The sequence below is a fragment of the Mus musculus genome, chromosome 15 (genome assembly GCF_000001635.26).
Source record: "Mus musculus strain C57BL/6J chromosome 15, GRCm38.p6 C57BL/6J".
Taxonomy (NCBI): domain Eukaryota; kingdom Metazoa; phylum Chordata; class Mammalia; order Rodentia; family Muridae; genus Mus; species Mus musculus.
The window spans coordinates 103,220,419-103,239,320 of NC_000081.6; the positions used below are offsets into that span (position 1 = coordinate 103,220,419).

An 18,902-nucleotide genomic window follows, 5' to 3' on the forward strand; every position below is an offset into this window, starting at 1 on the left:
TAAAAATAACTAAAAAACAGAGTAATAATCTTCATGGCCTACATACTAGGGAAATGGCTGGATTTATATTAAGAGCTATATTATGGGGAGCAATTGAGATGGCTCAGCTTGCTATGCAAGCCTGATGATGACCCAAGTTTGATCCCTGGATCCCACAAAAGTGGAAAAGAGAACATTGACACTACAAGCTTGTCTTCTGACCTCTATTCCTTGCCATGGTGTGAATACTCCACTACAGAGTATGCTCATGTGTATGTGTGCATGCACAAAACAACAAAAGTAAATTCAACAAAGGACAACATATTCTTGTTATTTACCTTTATCCTTATAAAACTCTAGGAAATAAAAAGGTTCAGATCTACTAACTGTTTATCTGTAAGAGCAGCCTGAAGGGCATGTGAACCAAGGCCCCTTTCTCTATGGGAAATGGGTTTTGTAACAGCTGACAAATCAAATTGGGCCTGATGCCAGGAGTCAGAGTCCAACCATAATATACTTTAAAGAATGGCATACAACTGTCTTATAAATCTCTTGGACGGTCACAGATCAGAAGCTGGCAAGGATGACGACATAGTTCTGATGGAATGTGTCTTATCTTAACCTTGAAGTTACAGATCTGCTCAGGAGCTGCAGTTAGAAATGAGAAATGCACTCAGACATGGGAGGGGACATAATTCTCTTTTAGACAGTGCAACCCAGTGTATTAGGGTCAAATGAAACACAAAGCCAGACGGACAATTTAAGGCTAGTCCCTGTACCAGATAAAGCATCGGGACTGGTGGATCAAGCTGAGCCTGGGAAGGAGAAGCATTCCAGTATTAGAAATGAGATACAGCCGGCAGGATGATGGAGCGATTACAGCAGAATCCTGATACTATGGCAGAAGAAAAGAGGACAAGCAACCGTATCCTTATGGAAATCTTCATGGGAAGGACTGAGGAACTTCTCAGGTTTCTAGAGAGCCTTTTCAAGCAAAACAGCTTTCAGTCTTCTCTTAAATACTAATGGAGTATATACCATAGATTGCAGCAATTAGAACCCATAGGGCTAAGAAAAGACTGGTACCAACAGACCTTCCTATAAGTGACATAAGGCAAATTCACCCTATAGGCTCCTCAGCCAGAGATGTGGACAGAAATCAGTCTTGGGAAAGCAAGAAAGAACTTTGTGGTCAGGCTGAGTCAAACCCACATTCCAAACCACTGACAAGGGATTATTTAAAGGTTGAATCTTCAAAATACAAGATATGTGTGTGTGTGTGTGTGTGTGTGTGTGTGTAGGGGGGTGTTGCAGAAAGAAGAGAAGGGATGACACACACCTTTAATTCGAACACTGGGAAGGTAGAAGCAGACCCATCACTGTGATTTCCAGAACAGCCAGAGCTACACAAAGAAAAAAAAAGGGGGGGGGGGGGGGGAGAGGACACAAAATTCTAGAGTAAAGAAATCTGCTGGTCCCTATCAATCCAGAATAATAGGTATAATGGCTAACTGTTAGCATTAAGCAATTACTGAGCCAAACTCTCCACAAAGTCCCTGCTCAGCTCTAGTCTTCTTAAAGGAGCATGGCATAGCAGGCACATTATTTTTTTCATTGCCAATTAAAGAAACAAAGCAATATGGATAACTAACTGGTGAATACTTCACTGAATTACCAAATTATTTGGTTGTAGTATCCAGATGCATAATCAATGAATTCTCTATTTTTGGATCACAATAAGAATCTGTAAGCTGGCTGGTAAGATGGCTCAGTGGGTAAGAGCACCCGACTGCTCTTCCGAAGGTCAGGAGTTCAAATCCCAGTAACCACATGGTGGCTCACAACCATCTGTAATGAGATCTGACTCCCTCTTCTGGAGTGTCTGAGGACAGCTACAGTGTACTTACATATAATAAATAAATAAATCTTTAAAAAAAAAAAAAAAAAAGAATCTGTAAGCCACAACTAATGGTGTACACCTTTTATCCCAGCGCTCAGGAGGCAGAGGCAGGTGAGTCTCTGTAAGTTTAAGACCAGTTTGGCTTACTTTGTTTTTTGTTTTTTTGTTGTTTTTTTTTTTCAGTTTTTCGAGCCAGGTTTCTCTGTATAGCCCTGGCTTTCCTGGAACTCACTTTGTAGACCAGGCTGGCCCCGAACTCAGAAATCTGCCTGCCTCTGTCTCCAAGTGCTGGGATCAAAGGCGTCCACCACCACACCCGGCTAAAGATTTATTTATTTATTTATTTATTTTTATATAAGTACACCATTGCTGTCTTCAGACACTCAAGAATAGGGCATTGGATCCCATTACAGATGGTCGTGAGCCACCATGTGGTTGCTAGGAATTGAACTCAGGACCTCTGCAAGAATAGTCGGTGTTCTTAACCTCTGAGCCATCTCTCCAGCCCCAAACCAGACTTCCAGGAAACAGCCAGGCTTGTTACACAGAGAAACCTTGTCTTGAAACAAAAAAACAAAACAAAACAAAACGGCAGCAAAAATTCTCCAGATAGCAAGCTCTAGCTAAAGAGAAGGGAAGGGAAAAACGTGCAAATCTCCCTCTTATCACACAAAATATGCCATTGATCAAAAGCTTCAGATGGCCCAAGGTTCCTCCCCTTTATATACAGTCAAGTATGTTGTCCTTCAATTTACAGTAATCTTCCTGCCTCTGCCTCCCTAGTTCTGGGATTACTGGCACATACCACTATACTCAAAGAGAAATCGAAATTTCTTCTCTAAAACCCTTGAGGGAAGACACCAGTTCAGGGTAGCTGGGCATGGTAGTGTGTGCCTATAGTCCTCCTGTACTTCTCTGGACGGGGAAGCACAAGAGCAGCATAAGCAAGAGGCTAGCTGGGCTATAGTATAAAAAAGACTAAAACTAAAACAAACTCTGCAGGTGATGGGAAGCTTCAATTGTTAGCAACAGTCCTAACTTCTAGGAGTGTTCTATACAGTCACAGCAAATAAACAGACACAAACAGTCAAACTTACAGAACCACTTTAATCTGCTCATGTTTTTTGTTCTTTATGCATATTTAAGTACCAATGATCTTAAGTATGTAACACAAACATCATAAAGACATTTTCTTGCACTGGATTTATAATTTCTAAAGTTTGGTCATGTGGCATTTTAACAAGAACATAGCACAGCTGCACACTATGGCTGACCAGGTTGTCCCAGTTTTTGTTACATGGACTGGTAATTATCACCCACTTACACCGGAAGCATATGAACACCCAAAGTAGAAGTCAAAAGCTTTTAAAATGTCCAAGTAAGAGACTGAATTAGAAAAGAGTTGAGGAGGATTAACTGTGGCCAATAACAGCACTATCATTAACAAGCCACATACAGGAAACACAAACTTTATTACTCTACAGAGTAATACAGAAAAGTGCCCTCCCTGAGGCTAGCAGTACAATTCATCCTTTAAAAACCAGACTAAACATAAGTGGATGCTCAGTCAGCTATTGGATGGATCACAGGGCCCCCAATGGAGGAGCTAGAGAAAGCAACCAAGGAGTAAAGAGATCTGCAACCCTGTAGGTGCAACAACATTATGAACTAACCAGTACCCCGGAGCTCTTGACTCTAGCTGCATATGTATCAAAAGATGGCCTAGTAAGCCATCACTGGAAAGAGAGGCCCATTGGACACGCAAACGTTCCCCAGTACAGGGGAAAGTCAGAGCCAAAAAGTGGGAATGGGTGGGTAGGGGAGTGGGGGGGGGGGGCGGGTATGGGGGACTTTTGGGATAGCATTGGAAATGTAATTGAGGAAAATACATAATAAAAAAAATTAAAAAAAAAAAACAGACTAAGCAGCTGAGGGTGGAGCCTGTAGTAAAGGGAATGGGTTTTTGTTGTTGTTATTTGTTTATTATGTATACAGCATTCTTCCTGCATGCATACCTGCAGGCCAAAAGAGGGCACCAGATCCCATTACAGATGGTTGTGAGCCACTATACGGTTGCTAGGAATTGAATCCGGGACCTCTTGAAGTGCCCTTAACCTCTGTGCCATCTCAAAGCCTGTAAAGGGAATGTTTAATGTGCAAAGTTCTAAGCTCAATTACTAGACTATCTCCCCAAAATGAAACACTAATTGTTTCCACCAACTAATAACTGCATTGAGGCTGGGTACTATGGATTCTATAAAGCCTACTGCTACAATCAACAAAAGAGCAAAGAATCTTTATTTGAGCCGGGCGTGGTGTCGCACGCCTTTGATCCCAGCACTTCCAGAGGCAGAGAGGCAGAGGCAGAGAGGCAGAGGCAGGTGGATTTCTGAGTTCGAGGCCAGCCTGGTCTACAGAGTGAGTTCCAGGACAGCCAGGACTACACAGAGAAACCCTGGCTCGAAAGCCAAAAAAAAAAAAAAAAAAAAGAAAAGAAAGAAAGAAAGAAAGAAAGAAAGAAAGAAAGAAAGAAAGAAAAAGAATCTTTATTTGATTTTTGTTTTTGAGTCAAGGCCTCATTCTGACTAGTACCTTAGATGGACAATCTTCCTGCCTGTTTCCAGAGCACTGGGATTATAGGTGTTACCCAGTTTCCCTTTCTTTTAGATTATGTCACAGACCTTGTTAAAGGCCACTCTATAATTCCATTTGGATGTTTATGCCCCCTCCCCAACTCTGACCTTTCTTTAAAATACAGAGTACTACAATGTAGCTCTGGCTGGCCCAGAAAGCAATGACAGATTCCCTGTATGTACTTCCCTAGTCTGGGGACTAAAGGGGTGTGCTAACATACCCAGTTGACCATTCTCCCAAACAAAGGAGAGTTGGAAATTAATAAAGATGGATTAAGTCAGGTGGTGGTGGAACCTGAGAGGCAAAGCAGGTGGATCTCTGTGAGTTCGAGGACAGCCAGGGCTACACAGAGAAGTCCTGTCTCAAAAACAAACAAACAAACAAACAACAACAACAAAAAAAAAAAAAAGGAGGAAAGAATGAAAGAAAGAACGAGAAGGGGCAAGCAAGCAGCACAGGAAGGCATGAGTAAGACATTGCCAAGATTGGGCATGGGTTTCTCAAGAGAAAGTGGCCCTGACTAATATTATTTTATATAAATTAATGTGGACTACAGAACTCAATTCTCAGTACTGTTTGACATGTCAGTCTGATAAATTGGTATGTCTAGCAACTGCACACAAATTCTTATATCTCAAAATGAGGCTATTAGAATGTTTGTCCCTCTCCCATTAAAATCTACTGAATTTCTCCTCTTAAATTGTCATAAAGTTTAGTTAAGGCACTGGCAGATTAACCAGTATGGCACTGGGCACATACTATATACCCAACTGTTCCACGACTTATAAGAAAGTAAAACTTGGCATCAATCTTGGGAAATGTTTTCCAGAGGGTGCTTCCTAACAACTCCACCACCTCTGGAGTGTGCTGAACTCATCTTAAGACCCCACTCTCAAGTGTATTAACCTCATCCTCACTCCTCTCAATGTAATGTGATAAAGCATGAATTTATAAACCTTGTCAACACACACATGCACACCCTGTGATTTCATCAAAAATAAATCTTAAGAAAAAAATAATAACAATATGAGTAAATTACCATGAATTTATACACACTTTAGCAGATCATCCTCATAAAATGATGAAGTTGGAGTCAGCTATGGTGGTGCACACCTTTAATCCCAGCACTCTGGAGGCAAGGCAGATAGATCTTTTTGAGTTTGGGGTCAGCCTAGCCTATATAATGAGTTCCAATTAATAGAAAAAAAAAGAGAGAGAGAGAGAAATGAAATGTTCCTCTACCTAAATAAAACTACTGGCATAAGAGACTTTTCTTTGGTTTTTCGAGACAGGGTTTCTCTGTATAGCCCTGGCTGTCCTGGAACTCACTCTGTAGACCAGGCTGGCCTCGAACTCAGAAATTTGCCTGCCTCTGACTCCCAAGTGCTGGGATCAAAGGTGTGCAGCCACCACGCCCGGCTAAAAGACTTTTCAAACATCAGCCAAAAAAACTCAGGCTTTACTCTGTCATTGTTTGCAGATTTTATACTTAGATAGCTTAGGGCTTCAGGTCATTAGCATAAACTAAGTCAGGAAATTTTGATTCACCCAATACTGTTTGGCAATGGCATTCGGGACATAAAAATTAACCTATATAACCATAATAAAAATGTTAATAATTTAACTGTTGAGATGATTTATTTAAGTCAATATACTACAATCTGACTATTGCATATTAATTACATGCTGACAAGAAAAATATTTACATGATTAAAGTAAGAAACATCTGAGACTGTAAACTTCAAGGAATAAAGAGAGCATTCTTCAACCAATGGCATAGTTCTGTGCTTTGCAATAACCTTGGAGTATTTGCAACATGAATTATATTGAAGTCATACCCTACAATTTAGATAAATAAAATCAAGCCAGTATTGAATTTTTTCCATCCCATACAAGTGTATCCTTGGTAGCTTCTGGGCCATCTATTATGATCCTGACCAATTTTGCTTTGTGGCAATTTAAAAGCTGTTAAAAAAAATACATAATGGGTGATGACAGGAGAAACAAACCCACACCAGAAGTTATTGAACCTTGCAGGTCTTTGCAAGTGTCTCTATTGACATTTAAGTGTGAGTTACTATGGCACAATATAATAAAAGTGTGCTCCACACTTCAAATATATTGATAGTTAAATGCACAGAAAGGCCATCATCAGATAAATGGCTAAGGGGATGGCGGATCTCAGACCACCCAGCTCTTCAAGTGTTTTGATGTGTTATTTAAGCCAAGTAAGATTTTTTTTTCTTTTTGTCTAGTTTCCAACCACATTCCCAATTCAAATCCTGTGCCAAAAAGATGATTAATATAGTCACTCTGTTCCTTTTCTAAAACTGTTTAGCTGGGCTCTGATATTTGTTGAGAGCCCACTAAGTACCAAACACCACATCGGCACTAAATCTACTGTCTTTAGCCTGTGGGCTGGAAACTTGAGTTTTCTCCTTCATTAAGTCGGTGTTCCATAAAGGTTTTGACAAAAACAAAAAAACAAGCAAAAAAAAAGAACAAACAAAAGAGGACCACATGGGCGTTGGAAGCTTCGTCTTCTAAAAGGTAGTGCATGTGAGGCATGCAGAAGGCTGAGAGTTCAACTTTCAATACCACAAAGCCAATCCAAAAAAGATCAGAAAGGCGGCATGTTTGCCAACCCAGTGGCACTCACAAGGCTGAATCAGAAGGACCACTGAAAGCAAGTCAAGCCTAGGCTACATAGTAAGTTCCATCAAGGCCTTAAGCTAAACATAAGTGTCTCAAAAAGAAAAGTAAAAGCTGCTTAAGAGATAATATTACAACTTTAACTAGTTCAGCTGTTAAGAGCAGTTGCTGCTCTTGCATAAGGCCTGGTTAGGTTTTCAGCACCTAGCAGCCCACAGGTGAAGACAGTTAGATTATAACAACTCAGTGTGTGGTAACTCCAGTTCCAGGGAATCTCATATCCTCTTCCGACCTCCACAGGCACCATGCAAGCATGTGACACACACACACACATATACTAGCAAAGACACCCATACACGTAAAATAACTAAATCTTATTTGAATGACATTTATTTACTTGTGTATCTGTACTTTGTGTGGGGGCACATTTGTGCCACAGCCCATGAGGTCAAAGTACAACTTGGAGAAGTTCATTTTCTCCTTCACCATGTAGGTCCTATGATGATCTTCAGACAACCAGATTGACCTATACCCAGCACCTATACCCAGTAAAGCAACTTAAAAACAGTAACAAAGGGGCTGGTGAGATGGCTCAGTGGGTAAGAGCACCTGACTGCTCTTCCGAAGGTCCAGAGTTCAAATCCCAGCAACCACATGGTGGCTCACAACCATCCGTAACAAGACCTGACTCCCTCTTCTGGTGTGTCTGAAGACAGCTACAGTGTACTTACATATAATCAATAAATAAATCTTTAAAAAAAAAAAAAAAAAAAAACAGTAACAAAGTATTACTACTACAGGTAGAGTGCTAGGACTGAAGTCCTTGTCACCATACCCAACCCAAGCACATCTCTTTAATTCTGGAATGAAGACTGCAGTAAGTAGACACAGATCCTATCTATATCAACAATCAAAGATCAAACCCAATAGCTCACTTAACCGTAAATACTAATCACTACCCTAACTACTTATTTCATAGGTCTGCTGTGGGAGAAAAAGAACAAAAACAATTTGGGCACGGGGTTTTTGTTAGACATGGAAAATAGATGAATCATTTTTAGTTTCTCTTTTTCTGATTGAAAAGGGAAAAATGTCAGGATACAGTCTCACTTTGTACCTTAGGCTGGACTCAACTTGCAGCAATCCTGCTGCCTCTGCCTCCCAGATTATAGAAGCACCAAACCAGGCTAATGTTTATTACTTTTCAAAGGTCTATAGGAGCAACTGAGGCATCGATTCTTTTGTTCCAAATTACATTTATGTGTTCTACTTTTTTTTTTTTTTTTTTGGTTTATCACTCTTACTATTTATTCTCAAGTAACTTTCAGTTTGCTTTTTCTGTTTCTGTCTTTTGAGATAGACTCTCACTATATAGCCCACGTTGTCCTTGAACTCATGTGATCCTTCTACCTCAGACTCTCACTCAGACTCTCAAATTCTTTGTTGTTGGGCGGAGGTGCTGGAAATAACTCCAAGCCAGCACTTTGCATAAGCTAACACATAAGCTTTGTGCTGCATTCCCAGTTGTCTGACCCTTGAATAACTGGTGTTGTGCAGCATTCCAAATATTTGGAGACTTCCCACATGTGTTACTAATCTCTAATCCAACTGCACTAAGGCCAGAAAACACTTTATACTATAGCAGCCTTTTGAATGAGACTTATATCCCATACCAGTTGAGAACATTTTGCTTTTGTGTAAACTATTCTACAGGTGTCAATTATGTCAGACTGGCTGGCAATGTGTGTTCTACTTTGGTACTTTATTACACACTTGTTTTTATCAATTAGTTAACTCTCCAAATGTAATCACAGAAGTTTGCTATTTTCCATGTATCTTTTCTCTTTCACGCGCTATGAGACCTCCTCCACTGTGAAGCTGAGGATCAAACTCTGGGCCTAATGAATTCTAGGCCAAAACTCTATCACTGAGCTATACTCCCAGGCCCTGAAGCTTTTATTATTAGCTGTATAGACACTTAAGATTATTATGTCCTCTTGATGAATTGATTCTTTAATTAACTAGCCTGCTGTTATTTGCCCAACATATCTCATAGGTCTGTTATGGAAAAAGAATTAAGAGAGCACTTTGGAAACAGAGGCAAAAGTTTAACAATAAAGGAAGTTAAAAAATAACTTTAATGAATTTTCTGAACTATCTGTAATTTTATCTCTGCTGTCTCCAACTACTCAAATAAACGAGGTTTACTATGTTTTATCAGATCTTTAGACATAATTTACTATTGAAAGATACTGAGCAAATTACCGGTATATCACCCTCCACAGCTCTGTACAACTGAATCTTAATGATTTAGGGATGAGAACAAGGCACACTGAGTTCAAGGATTTGCTTCAGAAACCAGAGTTAAGATTTCCCAGCTTGTTAGCTGACCTCTTTAGTACAGGGCATTTTATTCCAACATAATTATACCTGTTGGCTCAGATGCAAATTTGCTGTATTCAGAGGAATGTAGATTACAATCAGGGAGTACTTGAGTTCAACGTGCTTGCTTGGCTCCGTGGAGAAGATGGGAGTACTATTTGTTATGACTGACCTTGAAGAAATCTTTTCAAGTACATCTTGTCAATCTCATGTGTGTATAAGCTATGAAGCATAATACAACACACACTCAGAAAATCTGTAAATTAAAACTGCACATGAAGATCTTTATTCCATCTATGACCTATTTTAAGGTAGAAAAAATGTGCCAGTGCTTAATTCTGATGAAGTACTTATTACTGGAAAGGAAAGTTCAGAAAATATGGCTCCCAAATTCACTAGGAAGGGAGAAAATGGTCTGGCCAACTCACTACACTTTTTAAAAAGAGTTTATGCATATATTTAAGTACAGGTTTGTCTGTCTGTATTAATAGTCCAAGGAGCTGAAAAATCAACCAGCAATCAAGTATTTGCCTCTCAAGTTCTAGGCAAAAATGACAGGACTATAATGGTCAAATGTTAGAATAAATTTTTTATTATTGTTGTTGTTGCTATTATTATTATTATTATTATTATTATTGAGAAAGGGTCTTACTAACATAACTTTAGTTGGGCTGAAGCTGGGTATATAGACTAGGCTAAGAAATCCCACTGTCCCTGCTTCCCAACTGTAGGAATTAAAAGGCATGCAGGACCAGGCTCTGCTTGATTTGTAGTTTTAATTATTGTCGTTAAAAAAAAAAAAAGAAGAGTTCAAGGGCCAGCCTGGTCTACGAAAAAAGATCAAGGATAGCCAGGATTAACAGAGAAAGTGTCTTGAATAATAAATAAATAAATAAATAAATAAATAAGCAAGCAAGCATGCTTTGAGAATGAGTTCAAGGTCTGCCTTTCTACTTAGTGACTGACTAGTTTCAAAATTAAATTCAAGCCGGGCGTGGTGGCGCATTCCTTTAATCCCAGCACTTGGGAGGCAGAGGCAGGCGGTTTTCTGAGTTCGAGGCCAGCCTGGTCTACAAAGTGAGTTCCAGGACAGCCAGGCCTACACAGAGAAACTCTGTCTCGAAAAACCAAAAAAAAAAAAAACAGCCAAGTATGGTGACATGAACCTTTTAATTTCAGCACTTATGGATTTCTGGGAGTTGGATGGAGGCCAGCTTCATTTATATAGCAAATTCTAGAATGTCCAGAGCTACATAACAGAGTTCCTGCCTCAAAAATAAATAAAACAGGGCTGGTGAGACGGCTCAGTGGGTAAGAGCACCCGACTGCTCTTCCGAAGGTCCGGAGTTCAAATCCCAGCAACCACATGGTGGCTCACAACCATCCATAACGAGATCTGACTCCCTCTTCTGGAGTGTCTGAAGACAGCTACAATGTACTTACATATAATAAATAAATAAATAAATAAATAAATAAATAAAACCACGTTTGTGGCCTGGACAGATAGCTTAGTGACTTCTTAGAGTGGTAGCTGCAATCTAGGCAGTGGTGGTCCATGCCTTTAGTCCCAGCACTCAGAAGGCAAAAGCAGGCAGATCTCTCTAAATTTGAGGTCAGCCTAGTCTACAGAGCTGAGTTCCAGGACATGCAAGATACACAGAAAAACTGACTGGAAAAAACAATAACCAGAGAGAGAGAGAGAGACAGAGACAAAGACATACACACGGAGAGAAACAGAGACAGACACACACACACACACACACAGAGCGATTGAGCTGACTTCTGTTACAGAGGACTTAAGTGGCTAACAACCATCTGTAACTTCTTTTCCAGGGGATCTGATACCCTGTTCTGACCTCTGTGGGCGACAAATTCACATATGATATACATATATGTAGGCAAAATACTCTGACATACCAAATTAATCTAAAAAAATGTTTATAATTTTTTAGAAAAAAAGATCCGAGTTTCTGAGTCTTATATTTTTCATTTGCCTTCCATTTTTTAAAATAATCTTTTTTTTTTATTAGATGAAATTTATTTGGTTAACAGTCCCCAGGGCTCACTGAAAAGATTCATACCCTAATCCCATGAATTTGTAAATATTACCTTATGTTGTTATGAGAAGAAATTTACCCTCAATCACCCCAGCAGGCCTTAAGTACAATTATATGCATCTTTATAAAAGATAAAAGAGTTCCCAGCATGCTAAGAACAGAATGTGAAACAGCAAAGGAATCTCATGCCATAAGCCATCAGAAGCTAGAAAAGAAACACACTCTTTCCAAAGCATGTACAAGAAGTTCAAGACTAATACAAAGTTCCAGCCTCTAGAATCCTCTGCAGTGTGCTGTTATGGAAGCTACAAGAAGCTAATAAGCACAGGAAATAAACCTTTAAAGATCAATAATTGGGGGCGGTGGTGTATATATAGTACAGAGAATGTTCTTAGCATGTTCAAATCTCTGGGTTCTGCCTCCACCACCCAATAAAGAAAATAATTGTGCTTCAAATAACCCAAAGAATGTCTAAGACTTTTTCCTTGGTTTTGTTTTGGTTTGTTTGTTTGTTTTTGAGACTCTATATAGGCCAGGCAGGCCTTGAACTCACATATCTGATTGCCTGTTTTTCAAATTCCAGGACTAAAGGTGTGTGACACCATGCCCAGCCTGACTAGTTTTTGTTCTTGTTTTGAGACAGTGTCTCACCAAGTAGCCCAAATTGATCCCAAACTCACCATCCACCAGCCTATTTCCATGATTTTTAAACAGTGTTTTACTATATAGCTCTGGCTGTCCTGAAACACACTATATAGACCAGGCTGACATCAACCTCAAGAGATATGTTTCCCTTTTCTTCCTGAGTGCTGGGAGTAAAGGTATATGCCTCTATGCCTAACTTAAAGGGTTTTTTTTGAGACAAGGTCTCACTATGTTGACCAGGTTGGCTTCCCTGGCTCCAAATTCAAAGATCCATCTGCTTCTTCCTCACAAGTGTAGTGTGCCCTATTGTATAAAACCCTTCATCCCTTATATTAATCGGTAAATAAATTTTTAAAATGTACAAGATACAGCCAGGTGCAGTGGCACATGTCTTTAATCCTAGCACTTGGGAGGCAGAGGCAGTCGCAGTCGGATTTCTCTGAATTCCAGACCAGACAGGGTTACAAATGTAAGACATTGTCTCAAAATACAAACAAAAAAACAGGATACAATTTGTCCAAAATAAACCTGCAGACCTAAGACAAACTCTTAAGAGGGCTAATATTTACATATCTAACAAGAACTATGTAGGTTTTTCCACAAACGGGTGGAGCTCCTGAACAGACTAAACATAGGCACAGTTGTCACTGTGGGTGTTCTGCCAGCACAAGTGTAAAGTTGTCATCAGAAATGAATATGTGGCTTCAAGTGCCTTACAGAATCTAACAAACTCATAGCTTGTACTATATACATGCCAACTCTTCGCCAAATCACCTAAGTTCTTTTTAAAATTTCTTTAAATTATATGTATCTGTGTGTATGTGCACATGCAGGTACCTAAGGAAGCCAATGGTATTGGAGTTTCTAAAGCTGGAGTTATGGGTTGTTGTGAGTCATCTGACCTGGGTGCTAAAAACTGAGCTCGGATCCTTTACAAGAGCAGTAAATGCCTTTAAATGCTTAACTATCTCTTGATGATGATTGTTCAAAGTTCATGAATAACAATGTATAAACAAACTATATCAAATGGTAACTACATTGTTTTTAAACTCAATATAGCATAGCACTGGTCCAATCTGGAAGAAGGTAAATGTATATAAAAATTATCAAACAAAAATAAAAGTGCTGCTGGTGGCTCATGACTTTGATCCTAGCACTTGGGAGGCAGAGGCAGGCAGATTTCTGAGTTCGAGGACAGCCAGGACAGCCAGGACTATACAGAGAAACCCTGTCTCAAAAAAACAAAACAAAACAAAACAAAAAAAAAAGAAAAGAAAAAAGTGCTCAGCTACACAGTGGTGAGCTCTGATCCCAGCACGCAGGAGGAAGAGACAGGCCGATTTCTGAGTTTGAGGCCAGCCTTGTCTACAGAGTAAATTCCAGGACAACCAGGGATATACAGAGAAACCCTGTCTCGAAAAAAAGAAAAAAAGAAAACTTCACCCTGTGTTGGCTGGATACCAAACAAACCTTTCCCTTTTCTTTTTTTTTTTTCTTTTTTTTTTGGAGACAGGGTTTCTCTGTGTAGTCCTGGCTGTCCTGGAACTCACTCTGTAGACCAGGCTGGCCTTGAACTCAGAAATCCGCCTGCCTCTGCCTCCCAAGTGCTGGGATTAAAGGCGTGTGCCACTACGCCGGCTTCCCTTTTCTAAAGTATTGTCTCAAGTATTGCTTAGTACAATCAATCCCTAACACTTTTTTTGTTAAGTATCCCTTTCATAAACATTCACAAATCACTTCAGTTGTTTCTTCTTTCCAACTACTACTCTGCTTATTAACACCCACATACACATATAGCTTTATTCTTTTTTATTTTTTTATTTTTTTTTGAGACAGGGTTTCTCTGTGTAGTCCTGGCTGTCCTGGAACTCACTCTGTAGACTGAGTGACCTCAAACTCAGAAATCCGCCGCCGCCGCCACCACCACCACCACCCAGCTTATTCTTTTTTTAGAAAGGGTCTCTCTACATAGCCCTGGCTATCCTTGAAATCATGATGTAGACCAGGCTAGCACTGAACTCAGAGATCCTCTTGCCTCTGCAATTAAAAACCCAGTTTTAGACAAACTAAATAAAACTGTGTTATTTTTTCATTTACTAATCGCTTTAGGTTTAGTTGCAAGAATGGGCCTCTAACCTTAAACACAAAGTGCTAAACTTTGATTTGTTTTGTAGACAGGGTTTCTTTCTGTAGCCCTGGCTGTCCTGGAACTCTGTAGACCAGGCTGGCTTTGAACTCAGAAATCTGCCTGCCTCTGCCTCTGAGTGCTGGGATCAAAGGCGTGCGCCACCACGCCCGGCAGTGCTAAATGTTGAAAAGGCAAACATTGTTAGAATTTTTAAAAAAGATTTATTTATGTGTATGGATATTCTGTGCACCATGAGGGTGCTGGATGCTCTTGGATCCCCTGGGACTGGAGTTACAGTTGTGTACTGACATGTAGGTGTTGGGGATTGAACCTGAGGGATTGAGCCAGTGCTCTTAAAACACTTCACTAGCCTCCCAGAATTTTCAATGTGATAGCCTCAAAATGTCAGTGATTATTAGTAAAATGTCCCTACCACAGAGAAATACTTATCACACTTATTAACCATCACATTGGAAAAGAACATATAAGCAGGAAGTTTATTTCTTCTTCTTCTTCTTCTTCTTCTTCTTCTTCTTCTTCTTCTTCTTCTTCTTCTTCTTCTTCTTTGGGGGGGGGTGTATTTCAACATGGGATTTCTCTTGTACCTCCCTGGCTGTCCTGGAACTCACTATGTAGACCAGGCTAACCTGAAACTCAGAGATCTGCCTGCCTCTGTCTCCCAAGTGCTGGGATCAAAGGCATGTGCTAACATAGCCTAGACTAAGTTTTGTTTTCTTAGCACATTAAACCAGGAGTGCTTATTTCAGACCTTTAAAACATTAGTGGCCAGGCGTGGTGGTGTACGCCTTTAATTCCAGCACTCAGAGGCAGAGGCAGGCGGATTTCTGAGTTCAAGGCCAGCCTTGTCTACAGAGTTCCAGGACAGCCAGGGCTATACAGAGAAACCCTGTCTTGAAAAACCAAAAACAAAAAACTGACTGTAGATCTGTAAGTACCTATGAATTTGATCAATGGGAACTGTCCTATTTTCTCTCTTTTGTGTGTCTGTTGAGGGAGGGGGTGGATTTGAGCCAGACTATCATAAGAGTGTGGAATGGCCCTCAACTTGCTATGTAGCTGAGAATGGACTTGACTGGTCCTCTTCCCATTACATCCCTACTGCTGAGATTGCAGGTCAGCACCACCATGCCAGGTTTATTCCCTAGTAAGGGACTCCAGGCATGGTAGACCAGAATTCTACCAACCATACGTACAACCTTGAAATTGACCTGATTTTTAAGAAAATGAATACATTACAGATGAGAACTCTGTACTTCATATGCTTGTTTGGTGAAACATTTTACCAAACAGACAGATAGGCTCAAAGAGTCTGGTATGGTGGGGTCATACCTGTAACTTCATCCCTTGAGAGACTGAGGCAGGAGGAGGATTCTTTCAAATCAAGACCAAACTGGGCTACATAATGAGTTCAAGATAACATGGACAAGAGAGACCTTGTTTTAAAAAACAAACAAACAAAAAGACAGTATTTAAAAAAAAAAGCAAAACAAAACTATAAAGAGAGCTAGAGAGATGGCTCAGCACTTAAGGGCACTGACTCCTCTTCCAGAGGTCCTGAGTTCAATTCCCAGCAACCACATGGAGGTTCACAGGTATCTGTATCGGGTTCTGATACACCTCCTCTGGTGTGTCCAAAGACAGGGACAGTGTACTCACATATATAAAATAAATCTTAAAACAAACAAACAACTATTAAGAGACAGAATCTGGCCGGGCGTGGTGGCACACACCTTTAGTCCCAGCACTCCGGAGGCAGAGGCAAAAGTGAGTTCTAGGACAGCCAGGGCTACAGAGAAACCCTGTCTCGAAAAACCAAAAAAAAAAGAGAGAGAGAGAGACAGAATCTGAAATATTCCGAAAAAAAAAAAATGACAACACCAGGCATGGTGACACATGATTTTTAATCCCAACACCTGGAAGGCAGAGGCAGGGGTAATCTCTATGGATTTGAGGTCAGCCTAACCTGTAGAGCTAGTTGAAGGACAGCCAAGGCCCATACACAGAGAAACATTGTCCAAAAAAATAAAAAAAAAAACCCAAGAATGTCAGGATGGGCCTATATCTGCTACAAAATTAAGAACATCTAAGATAGGGCTACATACCCAGCCCCTTACTTGCCTTTTTTTAAAAAACAAGTCACATACACTGAAGATGTAATCAGTCCTATTCATTTATAAGACAGAGTAGGCCCTGCTGACCTGAAACTCACAAAGCATACAGGTTGGCCATAATCCTATGTTCACTCTCTAAGAAATGGTAAAATTTCCCTTTTTAACCTCAAGACCCAGAAACTAATCTATACCAGAGGAAAAACAGGATTAATGGTCCATTTATTAAAGAGTACTCCAAGACAAGGTGGTGGTGGTTGTGGTGGTGGGCGGTCATTTCCTCCATGCTTTGCTAACTGCTAAATGTCTGAAAATGATAAATTCTAGCATTAGCCCTTTTAGAGGAAGACTTTATTATTCATTTTTACATTTTTGGTATTGTTTTAAAACTGAAACACTGGGGGGGAAGTATGGGGGACTTTCAGAATAGCATTTGAAATGTAAATGAAGAAAATACCTAATAAAAATTTGAAAAAAAAAAAACAAAACTGAAACACTGAAAGGAAAGGAAGAAAGCAGAGACTGAGCAAGTGTGGCTCACGCCTTTAATCCCGGCACTCTCGAGAACAAGCGGCTCGCGGATCTCTGAGTTCAAGACTAGCATGGTCTACAGAATGAGGGCTACACAGAGAAACCATGTCTGGAAGGAAAAAAAAATATTCTGAACCATATCTAGGTAGATGCCGTGAGTCCACTATCACTTTAGAGCTCAGTACTGAAGTTGCACTGTTAGTGTAAATAAGCAGCTAATGGTTGTATAATATGTTTGTCCTTTTTAAAGTGCCAGTGACTATGGAAATCTCTATTCATTAGAAACATCACTAAAACCTGTCAAGCGCCAGGCGGTGGTGGTACACGCCTTTAGTCCCAGCACTTGGGAGGCAGAGGCAGGTGGATTTCTGAGTTCGAGGCCAGCCTGGTCTACAAAGTGAGTTCCAGGACAGCCAGAGCTATACTTAGAAACCCTGTCTCGAAAAACCCAAAAAAAAAAAAAAAAAACAACAACAACAAAAAAAAAAACCTGTCAAGCATGATAGCACCAACAGGTAGATCTCTTCATGTGAGGCCAGCCTGAGACATAAAACAGAAAACTAAATTGAAATCATCAGTCCGTCCGTCCCCCCCCCCCCACCCCCCGAGACAGGGTTTCTCTGTGTAGCCCTGGCTGTCCTGGAACTCACTTTGTAGACCAGGCTGGCCTCAAACTCAGAAATCCGCCTGCCTCTGCCTCCCGAGTGCTGGGATCAAAGACGTGCACCACCACCACCCGGCATCATCAGTCTTTTGTAAAAAGTATGAAACTATCTTCTTTTCTTTCTTTTCTTCGTTTTTGAGACAGGGTCTGATTATGCTTTGGCTGTCAAGTAACTCACTACATGGACCAGGAGGCTGGCCTCAAACAGATATCCATCTTCCTGCTAGGATTAAAGGCAATGACCACTAACGCCAGGCTGGAATTTTCTTATCACAATGAGGTACCTCTACCTCAAAGACTATAAATAAATCAACAGACACAGATAATAAATGGAAATTATACATTTGTCTAGATACTCTGAGAAGTGTGGGTATTATCAACACCAACAAAATTGCAGAGAAAATACAAAAATATATGGAATCAAAACAATGAATAACAACTCAAGATATGGTGGAGTCTTCTGTCCCCAACACCCTAAATACCTCCTAAATGAATCAGCTTTTTCACCCCACACCAGACATCCTCAAATGAACAGCAGAAATAGGAGCTTAGAGTATCTTGAATGTTAGGGGAGAAAAATGTTCTTCGGAGAAGAGATTCAGATAAAAGAATTGGGAACATGAATGGTGGTGACAAGTACATGATGACACAAAACAAACAAACAAAAAACCAAATGTGTCTATTTTTATTAAGGTTTTCATTATTTCATCAATGACAATTATCCCTCAAACATACAGGCCTTGGCCCCACTGTTTCCATAGAAGCAACACGTTTTGACTTTTGACATGTAACTCTCAAAAACTTTCATAGAGATAGAAATACAAATACAGTGTCCCTGGAAATGGGTGCTAGTGGTTAAGTCTATTTTTCTTGGATGCTTTTCATTGCAAGTACTTTACCTAAGTCATCTCATTCAAAATTTCAATATTCTTCTCTTAAAAGTTTTCAAAGACTAAAGGCACGTTCTCCAAAGTCTCAAGTGAAGGGAGGAACGTACCAAAAACTACAAGAAAAATGATTAACTCAAGGGCCACAAGAAAACATATGTTTTCCCTAAGGTAATATACAGAATGAATGCCTTAGTTATAGGAGTCATTTTAAGTTAAAATACTCGCCCCCACAAATGCAAGAGTAAGCTTTATTGGGGGGGGGAGGGGGGAATCCTGTCTTTCTAGTGACTCCTGGCTTGCTCTAAGAATTT

The 18,902-nt window shown here is 40.1% G+C and overlaps 1 protein-coding gene across 4 annotated transcripts in view; it reads right to left on the reverse strand.

The window, feature by feature from the left end:
- Nucleotides 1-18,902, reverse strand: part of Cbx5 (chromobox 5) — a 48,359-nt gene that overhangs the window by 28,873 nt on the left and 584 nt on the right. The gene's annotated exons all lie outside the window — the stretch shown is intronic.